The sequence below is a fragment of the Drosophila novamexicana genome, unplaced genomic scaffold (genome assembly GCF_003285875.2).
Source record: "Drosophila novamexicana strain 15010-1031.04,08,12 unplaced genomic scaffold, DnovRS2.1 tig00000008-arrow-pilon, whole genome shotgun sequence".
NCBI classification, from domain to species: Eukaryota; Metazoa; Arthropoda; class Insecta; order Diptera; family Drosophilidae; genus Drosophila; species Drosophila novamexicana.
This window is the reverse complement of record NW_020824765.1, coordinates 6,749,033-6,760,273: the sequence shown is the minus strand read 5'-3', so window position 1 is coordinate 6,760,273 and position 11,241 is coordinate 6,749,033. Positions and strand designations below refer to the sequence as shown.

Sequence of the window (11,241 nt, the reverse complement as noted above, 5' to 3'; positions counted from 1 at the left end):
TTAATATAGAGAGGCTGTAGTTTTTTGTAGCTTTAATCCTCATGTAAAACTTTTATATACATATATATTTATATTTATTTATATATATATATTTATATGTATATGGCTTCGATGCGCTTTCTTCACACTCATTCAGCCATAAACTGCACTCTTCGGGTATTCATGAATGCGCATCGTCAATTCAACGAGCGAGCTGCATAAAAGGCAGCGCTTCAATAAATTTGAAAAGCTGCTTTTTCAACATTCAATATGCGTGGAGTAGGTCAACAATATTTTTTTTCTTTTATCCACAGTTAAACTAACCCAATAAAATATGCCATATTATATGTGATGCTAAGGTAGACGAAAAAAACAGGTTTCATATTTTATTCGATGTCAGACAACTGCTAACAGGCACTGTGCTGGCGGCCTATATGTGTGAGAAATTGTTGAAAATCATGTGAATATATATCGTGTTAATGGAGCAGGCAGTTCTTTTTTTTTGAAGAGTTGAGTAATTTGAACTGGCGTCTGTTTAAGCAAGTTCTCAGCGCCTGTGCTCAACTTTTGGCAGCCAATCAGCAAATTGTCTTAATTATGTGTAAACATCGAGCACATTGTCTGCAAATGGCGGCGTAGTTTTCTCTGGCAGCTTGCTAAAAGTAAAAAGTAATATATTTATTTTTTGTTGAGCATTTTCTTAAGTCAGGCTCAGAAACAAACTCTGCAATGAAAAGGACAAAAAAATATAGAATATGTACCATGGCGTATACGTAATATTTTGAAACTTACCACAAAAAGCCACAAATGTTTAAACGTGATCATTAACTCAGATCGATTTAAACTATCGAAGCGATACAAAAATACTAAAAAGGGCTAACAAATTAATACTTAGTTAATATGCCTCACGTACCTCAGGCAGTCCCAAGCAGCATGTCTTTAAGCATATATAAAATTTTTTAAATTATTGTTCCTGCATACATAATACATAATTATAAATAAAGTTAAGTATTCAAAATATATGGGATTTACGTGTTCTACGCAAACGACTTCATAGTCAGTGCAGTATACGGGCTTTTGCTCAATAAAGAAAAATAACATAATTATGAATAAAATAAACAGACACATGACTACCGCCCAGTAAATATAGTGGTTTCTTTGTTGACGTTTAGTTCGCACAATATTGTCCATTGCAAGAATAACTTAATTACAACAACAAGAATTAGGGCAGGATTTTAAAATTAGATGCTTTACTTACGTCGTAGTGCAAAACGCCTTCAATAGCATCTAACATCATGCGATGAGCATTGTCCAAAATCTGATTTGAGCGTGTAGTAGAGGCCCGTGACGAGCATGCCCAGCACGATGAACACAATTGCCCAATAGATGAAGCGAAAAATAATGTGCGTATCCTTATACTTATCGTCGTCCGATTTTTCCTTCTTAATACCTTTGACTGTTTTCGAGGATTTGCTGCCCATTATAATGCCACTTGTGACTTGTTCAAATTACAATTGAGTTATATTTATTAGAAACAATCGAAAAGTACACTTGGTTTTTTAAAAAATCTTCTATGTTTACTGAGTTTTGAATTGGCAGCACAATATAACTCAGCAGAACAATGAAATTTTATTGAAATTTGTGGCCATTAGTGCTGAAATGCCAGCTCGACCGGAACCAGGGCCAATTTGGACAACAATTTTATCGCAACTGTAGAAACTTTGGCTAATTATTTAAGTTAATTGGCCTTTTTGGCCGCAAAAAGTCGAGACAAACACAAACCCACACATACAATACACAACAAAAGCCAAACAGAATAATGTGGACGGCAGCCGTGTTGCGCCCAAAATAGGTTAAATATTTGCACAAAAGGCCACAAATGTCTCGCAAATTTGTTAAAATTACTTACAAACAAAGTTACACAATTTCGACATCTTTCTTTCATAGGGGTCAGGCATCAGTTGGCGTCGCAGGGGGTTCAGGGGTCAAGCTGGGGATCCCATAAATTTATTGTTTGTGCTAGGACTTTTGTTATGCCCAATGCCGAGTGTAAATGTTAATGTTAGAGCACAGTTTGTGAATGCCTGCGGTTTGTTAAGCGAGCGTGTGAGATACTTAAAACTCATTTCGGGCCATTATTTGCCCTAGTAATTGGTTGCACTCGCTGTGCATATTTTATAAAATTGTTCAGATTCCCTTAACTGTTTGCCTACACAAATTTCGAGGTGGCAAATGTTTGCACATCAACTTGTGGCCAATTAGATGTGCTTGCGGTTTCCACTGCCGACTGCCAATGACTGAATGGCATACAGCCGTAAAGTGCAGCTTCAACCAAGCTTATTATAGAAATTGCTTAAAAAGCACATAAATGGTAGATGATCCACTTAAGAGCTCAACTACAAAGATTTATTTTGCTCTCTTAGCATAAACAGTTAAGAATGAGAGCTTTAAAAAAGCTTTAAGACAAAAGGTTCATACAATTGTTCTCACTAAGTTTATATAGTTGATATTGTAAGCTACTCACGTTTCTACTTTATACAATGCAACAATCAACTCTACCTACTGTTTTCTTACGCTTTGAGTTTATGTATAAATACAGTCTATTGCTTAAATCTATTGCTTACACAATCTTTTTTCCATCTAATTTGAAAATATTCTATATAAATGCTTGAGGTATTTGGAACTAGAATGCTTTAAAATTCTTTTTATTTCCTCGGCATGCGTAAGCTACTTTTAATAAAACCCGCTCACAGAGCCTAAGCCCTATTTTATTTACCAACCTTCACTCTGGTAAAAATGTTCAGTATTTAAACTTGCAGTTAATAGCTTGAGCTCGTTTCCGATGCAGTGCAATTTACATCATGCTCGAGCTTTATTAATTATAACTAATTGCATTAATGAACAATGGCCGTTGCTACTTAATCATGCCATTTGCAGGAATATCATGTGTTATGTATATGTTCATTACTGAAAGTGTTTATTACAAGATGCGGCTGAGTTGTTTGAATATTCCCTTGGACTGTGCCCTGTTCCTGTTGTGCCCACAGCTATAGCTATAGCTATAGCTATAGCAGTAGCTGTAGCTGTTTGATGTTAATGAAAGTTTCCGTCGAGCAAATAAAGCCAAAAGCATGGAAATCAGTAAAACAAATTGCAATCTGCTTTTTATCGCACGACGCTGCATGAGGCAAGACGCAGCCAAGCCGCATGGACTTGAGTGCGCTCAGGACCTCATCGATTGCTTGATGTGCTGGGTGTGAGTGTGTGTGGGTGGGCGTGAGTGGGCGTGTATATGCAGTATATGTCTGTATTTTGCTGTGCCATGCTGTCCATGATATTGACTTGCTCATTATGGCCCCCTTTGCCAGCTGCTTGTTGACTGTCGCCTTGGCTGCGACATTCCAGTGCTTCGCATCGGTTTGGTTTGGTTTGGTTTGGTTTTCATTTCGATTCATTTTCAATTTAGCAATGCCACAAAGCATGGCACTTTTCAATTCCTGTCGCATGCCAGCATATTCTGCGCATTTGCAATCAGTGCTCATTTTACCATAAATTGATAATTTTCTAACGGATATACAATTTCCGCCGACCGCCTTTCGGCCAGACTCGCTGTCGTTGACCCGCCACAGGCGAAGCGCATTTAATTCTAAAGCCGCAACAAAGCAAGAAAAATTATTCAACTTAAATATAGCATTAATAAGTAAAAAGAAAAGTTAGCGATAGCTCAAGCTTGAGCGCGCCAGACCAGAATGTACCCTGTGTTACGCAGCCTCGAGCTGTCGTGCTCCCATTAAAACATCGTTATCTAAACATAATATTGAGAAAAACATCAAAATGCATTTAAATGTATATTTTTTTTCAAATGCTTCTACTATATTGTACAAATACAGACTTTGTAAAATGAATTCTTTAATCAGTTTTGTTTTTAAAGTCCCATTTAAAGTCAATTAATTTAACATTTCAATGGTTCGAAAAATCAGCCAAAATGTTGAAATAATTTTGTTTCTGAATATTTGTATAAGTGAAGTAGGCGTGTTTTCCAAAGAGTTAAATATTCGTGATATAATATGAACAGAGTTATGTTAAAAAAATTGGAGCATTTATTACAACAAAGAAATAATTTTGCAAATAATGTACAAAAAATCCACAAATATATTTCAATTTATTTGTAGTATGTAAGAAACGAACTTTCAAATTAAACACATACAAGTGCGCACAATGGGCGGAACCCTAGCCCGATTCGAAAAATAACTTTTTCAAAATTAGTTTGGAAATTAGGTTGGAGACAAATTGGTTTCAGACTCTGAACAAAAGCAAAAACCCCCTGTATTATTAATTTGTTAAAATATTTAATTGTTTAAATATGTATATAACATATGAAGTAGATGGAACCAAAATTTGGACCCAATCATCTGCTCATTGCTGTGTAATGCGGGTTGCACGCACAGCAAGCCCTAGAGCGAACCACAGATCTTGTGCCGCTCTTCTTCAGTCGATTTCAACGGCTACAGGGTATATAAAATGCAAAGTCTTTATAGCATGGTAAAAGTTTGAGCTCACCAGGACACAATACACGCACAGACCAGACAGCTAACAAACTCTACAGCATCCAACTCGAAGACAACTATCCGAGCATGCGACCATGCGACCATCCAACTATCCGACTATGCGACTGTTTATTTTCAGTACACTTTTTGCTTGCCTGATGCCTTATTACCCAGCCTGGTGCCCGGTGCTTGCTGCCTGCAGCTTCATTTCATCTACTTTACTTGGCCTTTTTTGTTTTTTTTTTTGTTCTTCATCTTTTTTTTTTGGTCTTCTTGGCCGTCAGTTGGGCTGGCAAGTTTTGCCTGCAGCTTGACGCAAATTGTCAACCAAGTTTGCAACAATAATCGCCTTGCCTTAGCCTCAGACGCTGCAAGAAAAGTGAAATAACGGCTTGGAGTAGATAAAAACCAGAAAACAATAAGGCTTTTGGGGTTCGTACACTCTGTGCTTTTTCCATTCGAATGCAATGTGACTTTTAGCAGCGTTTACACAGAGCTCAAGCCGAAAAATAAGGGCATACCCATTGCAGTCTGTAGGGTTGCGAGTGCCCCAAACCAACTTTCCATTCACGCCAAAGGTCCTTCAGAAAAGCAATTGTGAATTTTTGGTCTCTTTTAGGATTCAAGTCGTGATTACTTTAGCTTTTGCATAAGCTGGCTTATTTGAAGCAGTTCACTTTTTTCTACTTATTCTGCTTTGTGATCAAAGAACTTAAAGGACTATTTTGACCTAGTAGTAAGTGCTTTTGATTTTGAAGTACAGATATATGTGGTTCATAGCAGTATTATGCGAATTATGCTCGGTTCATATGCAATCTAGAAGAGCCTAAGCTGATCTAGCTATGGCCAAGAGCCACAATTACGCAGTTTGAAAAGAACTAACTATCTCTTGTAACTATCTAATTGAAAATCTTGCTCAATCATTACATTGTTTCTGCTATTGTTACTTGTTTTTCAATACTATACAAAGCAGATGCTTGTTAAAATTATTTGCAAAATTAAATGCAGTCGAACTTGTTGTGTTAGCATTAAAAGCTTATTGCATACCGAAGATAAGACGGTATTTTTCAGAAAATTATAACATCATTTTAATCATTTAAACAGCTTATTAGTTGAATATAAAATTAAATAATATTGTTTCAAAAATATAAAAATATTTATTGAAGCTCCTAAACGCAATAAAGCTTATAACTCCTTGACTCTAGCCAATAGTGAGAACTAATATTTTGATTAGGTTATATATTTTAAAATAATATTAATATTTAATTAATGTTCCCATTTAATTCCTGGGGATTTTAAAGTGCATACCTAATGCAAAATATACAACGTTCAACAAATGAGTTCTCAGCGAGTTATTTTTTTTTTTAATTTAATATCTTAATTTATTTATTTTTCATTATTTTATTGGTCACTTTCATAGTGGTATTTATTTACTGGAAAATATTTTAAATCAATTTGTCAATAAATTAAACATTTTTTGTAGCACTTTTTCCTCGTTTTAATTGATTAAAAGTTGCACTTTCAGTTGCCAATTTACTGCAATATATATAATTATTTTTCTATTGCACTTTAGTGCATGTATTTATTAAACATTTCTTTTTAATGTACCTTTTATTATATAATACAACTATGAAATGTTGCACCACTTTAAATAGCTTTTTAAAATAATTAATTGTATCAAAAGTTTGCCCTTTTATTTTAATTTTTAAATTTTTAAATTGAACATTCCGTATTATTCAATTTTCTCACAGAGTAATTATTATTAAGCCCTATGCAAAAAGTATATGCGATTAGGTTTGTAAAGCCAGTTTTATGCAATTAACACTTTTCTATTAATGTCTAAATTCGATTTATTTAATTTTTAAAATATTGTAATGAATTTAGTGCGCTGTGGGAGTAGGTCATGGGTGCACATGCCTGCTCAATAATAATAATGATAATTGGCTAAATTGCGACATGTCGAAACTTTGTTCTGTTGCTGTCAGAGCTGTAGCGAAAGTCCTGCGACAGGATATCTACTTAAGTGCTTAAGCACGTATTCGTGTGTGCATTTTGTTTGACTAGTGTGCGTAGCATATGTAAATTTTTGGCTAATTAAAATTAGCATATTCCCTTTGGCTTCGTATGGCGCTACAGGATGTGGGCACGGTCTGCGTTGTCGGTAGGATACAAAAACGGGAAAGAAAACAGAAACAAACATGTATATTTCCAACAGGCCGCAGATTGAATACCCTCTTGTACGACTTTGTGGATGCGGCTGATTGCTTTTACAGAGATAAGCAAACGAAACAGTTATGCAAAGTTCCGAGACTGGGAGATTAGTGGATACAGAAACAGATGGATGAACAGACGAACATAACTTGATTTGGTCGACAGATCCAGACTGGACCCAGAATATATGTACATACCTTTTGAGTAGAAGATATTCGCCTTAGTGTTACATACATCATGACAACGTGATGAGACCCTCTGCATGGTTATAAAAAAAAATGCCTCGCGTTGCCAGCTGATTAAAAGGAAAAGCTAACAAGCGTTTGCTCTTTGCCTGCGGCTCTTCGTGTCATTTGTGTGCGCCACATTAGAATCATAAAACTTTATAGAAACATTTTTTTTGTTATTTCACGTTTGTTGTTAGTTGTTGTCCTTGCGTTGAGATGAGCTTCTGAGCGCGTATTATGTTTTTTAATTAAATTGTTGCCTGCTTTTTATGACCACATACAAACGTGTGTGTGTGTATTAAAGTGTGTAAAATTACATTATTACAGTTTTAAAATTTTCGGCACAAATTTAACTGATAATTATAATTTAATGCTGCGAATGCGCATCGATTGCAAGGAAGCCTTTAATTATGATAATTAATAAAAGACTTGTCTGAATATTAATTGCGCATACGCCCCGTTGACTAGACTACATAAAAATTGCTGAAAAGCGCATAAATAATTCTGCTGAAATTACACAGCGATTTTTGACTGAGTTCACTTGAATTGCTGAATCTGATTCGCGTGGTTTTTGGTTTTGGGGTTTTACTTTGCGACTTAAACTGTCTGCATTTTATATTTCGAATGGGCCCCAATATAAATTTGAATAGTTGTATTCATAGACATATGTCGAAATTTCATATAGACAATACAACTTGTGATATCATTTATTGAAAATAAGAGAGAAGAGTGCCGTAAATTCAGGATCAATAATAGTGTAATTTTGATTGATTGTATACATAATTTATCTTTAATTTTTATAATCTTTTGATATTAATATTTATTACATTTTATAATATGAAAAGTGTATTTGAAGTAGATGTAATCGACCTAATGAAAGCACATTGGAACCTATCAAAATCTATACTATAAATAATAACAGCATTTTCCATAGAAGGCAGCTTGTGTTCACGTTGTTTAATCCAATGTCGCATCAAGCTTTCGATTTCAGCATATATAAGACCTTCAAGTCAAAGAAAACTATATGCTTTAGAAAGTTAATGTGGCTTCCACATTTAAGTAGCTATTCAGAAAATTCAGCTACCTTGTGCGTGGCTTATTGTTAATTGCCGGAAGTGCGAACGCACAGGTCTCCAGGCCTCGGACTCGGGACGCCGTGGTGCTTACGACCGCAGAACCATGAATAGATTTGCATTTTAAATGTGTGCAACAGCAGCAGCTTTCGGCTTTTATTTGTGCTCCTTTTACTTATTTAAGCGGTGGTGGCCTTTGTAAATACTTGTATAAAAAAAAATACGTATATATGAAATAAAAAAAAAGAAGCTAGACGGAAGGCTGGTTTGGGTTAGGGGTCAGTTCCTTTTGATTTTATTTTTATTTTATTTTTTTGGGGGCAGTTCACACTAAATTTGACTTTATACGCAGAGATGTTCTTAGGTTAAATGGTGCAGAAGCGCTGTCAACTGTTGACTGACCTAAGTAAAGTTAAAAAATGTATATGTATGGCATTTCTAAATGTTTATAAATGCCACATTTAGTGGGTGTGTGTGTGTGTGGGCTGACTCAAGAGTCTCGCTCGAGCACAGCCCAAATGCCAAATGTTATTTACTTTTTTTTTTGTTTTCGCAGCCAGCAAATAAATGTCAAGCTTCAAAAAAAGGCAACAACAGAAATATACTTATAAATAAATAAAATAAAAATTGCCATGCAATATTCTTATTTTTTATATTTCCTTGCGCTTGACAGCCTTGCATTAGCCTGAAGTTTTGAGGGCAAAAGTGTCAGCAAAATAAATGCATAAATAAGGATCAGTGCGTCAATCTACAATGACATTTTAACTTCTACCATGCCACGCCCAAAGCGCCCTTATTGCTTACCCAGTCAAAAAGTCAATGCTGAAAAATATTCAATATTAGAGTCGAGCAGCAGCAGCAGGCGCAGGGCACGGGGAGTTGCAGTCGGGAGCAGCATAAAAAATGCGCACTCCTCCATTATTAAAGTGTGTGCTCTCATGCTTGATAAATTGTAGCTGAGCTTTTGCTTGAAGGATTTGCTGCAGCTCTGGTGTGAAAATGTCTTATGCTTCGGGGGCTGCCATGCATATAAGACAGACAGCGAGACAGACTGCCAGACAGCCATACAGACTGTGAGACAGTCAGACATTCAGTCAGATGTATCAAACAGTCTGGCAGCTGGCATTTCTCTATGGAAATTCACAGCTAAGAATTTGCACTGCTTTACGCACTGCTTGACTGGGCAGAATATAAGGCAGACAAAAAATCATAGCATACTTTTTAGCGCATTTTTTGGTAGCAGTTCATATTAACTTAGGAGTTAATAGCTAATTGCACTTTGAGTCGAATTGGCTGTGATTTTTTCTAACTATATTGGGCTGGCAAAGCTAAGTGTACGCTGACAAATAAAAAACAATAGAGTCAAATACGGCAAGCTCCCAAAAACAGCTGTGGCCATTGTTCTCGGCTTGGCGTTCAGATTTCTCAGTTGCCATATTTCACATTTTTTTGTTTTGGTTGCTTTTGTTGTTACCCTGTGGGTGCATTTTTTATGCTACGCTTTATACAGATTCCCTGTGTGACTCTGTGCGTGTGCGTGTGCGTATGACTGTGTGTGTGTGTGTGCTATGCAGCCATAAATCTGCGCATCCAGCATGGTTTGAATTGTTGTTGTTTTTGTCATTGACAACACTCTGAGAGCCGCAGCAGTGCATTGTCATGTAGCTTACATGCCAAGATTTACGTTGCGCCTTTCTTTTTTTTATTTTTTATTCCCTTGCAGAAGGTATTATAATGCAGCATGTATCAAGCATTGAAAGCGGCATTTCCGACATAAAAATATATTTGTACGCATAATAGAAAATGTTTCAAATGCCTATCAACTTTGAACAGTAGTTGTTCGCCTTCAGGAATTTCCTCTTTCACAATCGTTTTGTTTTTTTTTTTTTGTGAATAATTGTTTTTTTTTTTTTTTATTTTCTACAATGTCTGCCTAAAGAGTGAAATTTCTTATTTGAGAGAAGGTTAATGGAACTTGATTTTGATAAAATTTCAAACGGTAAATCGCGATACATTTTATTTAAGTTATATATAAAATTAAGCAAAATAATAAGAATAGAGAAAATTAAGTTCACATATATCTGAATTACAAGATCTCTATCAGTTTGAGCAAAATGCCTGTTAGGTAATTTAACTGTTTTCAATCCTTACAAAGTAATTCTTACTTGTTGTTTTTCTTACTTAACCAGTCGAACGTTGCTTAAGAAAATACTTTGCCAGTCCCTGGGAGATAAGATGTTTTTGCAGCTGCCGAATGCCATAAAGAAAACCCGTTGCTGGGAAAAGATTTCACATCAATTCATTTATTGTAAAATACGCTGGCTATGGCCAGTATTTTTCTTCTTCTTTTGAGTCGCTTAATATGTAACGTACATAAAATTAATGTATACAGGTATATGTATATATAGATATATATATATATATATATATACTTACACAGGCATATATATTTATATGTGTATATATATATTTAGTTGTTGCTTGACCAGGACTTAAGCTAGCTGCAACTTTTATTATTATTGTTATTAATAATATATTTTTGTATTTATTTGTATTTTTTGGTATATGCAAGACTGCAGAAAATAGTTGGTTTTTGTTATTATTATTTTTTATTTTTCGTTTTTTTTGTTTTTTGTGAGGGGTTTTATTTTTGCTCTCGTTATCTTTGGCATATACGTTGGTTGTTGCATGAGTGAAAATGAGAGAGTTAAGCTGAATCTTTTGTATTGGGAGCTAAGCAAGCATGAATAGGATCTGATAGCTGATAACATTTATAATACAACAATTACAAATACCAACTGTTAAATTACCATTAGGACTATACTTAATGACTGTTTCAAGTCTACACAATGTACTTGATATGGACGCTTAAATTGTAAACACTAGAGCATACAGACAGCACACAAAGTTTCTCATAAAAATGCATTCAAGAGAAATAATCATATTTTGAAGAATTTTCGCTTTGTGTGTGTGCGACTGTTTTGACATTTAAGTATATATTATTATTTGTCTGAGATGCCTACACTTAAGACTGGCTTTTGACTTAGAGCTAATGTTATTATGGAAATAACTGCAAGACATACACGCACTTATATTTGTTTTGCTCATGATATATGCCCAAATAGAGGAGAGTTTTCTTTACATCATTTTTTTTTTTTTTTTAGTTTGTTTTTTAATGTGTTTGAGTGTTGGGCTTGGAGTCGT

General features: G+C 35.1%; 1 long non-coding RNA gene across 3 annotated transcripts; it reads right to left on the bottom strand.

Annotated features, from left to right (window-relative positions):
- Positions 1 to 325: 325 nt before the first annotated feature.
- Positions 326 to 1,175, bottom strand: LOC115766366. 3 transcript variants are annotated; one of them, XR_004018207.1, is made up of 4 exons: positions 1,012 to 1,175; positions 893 to 952; positions 775 to 845; positions 326 to 635 (listed from the first exon to the last, which is right to left on the bottom strand). It is a non-coding gene; the product is annotated as an uncharacterized LOC115766366 (long non-coding RNA). The 3 variants fall into 3 exon arrangements; XR_004018199.1 differs by having other exon boundaries at positions 775 to 952; XR_004018201.1 differs by having other exon boundaries at positions 626 to 703; positions 772 to 952.
- Between the last annotated feature and the right edge of the window lie 10,066 nt (positions 1,176 to 11,241).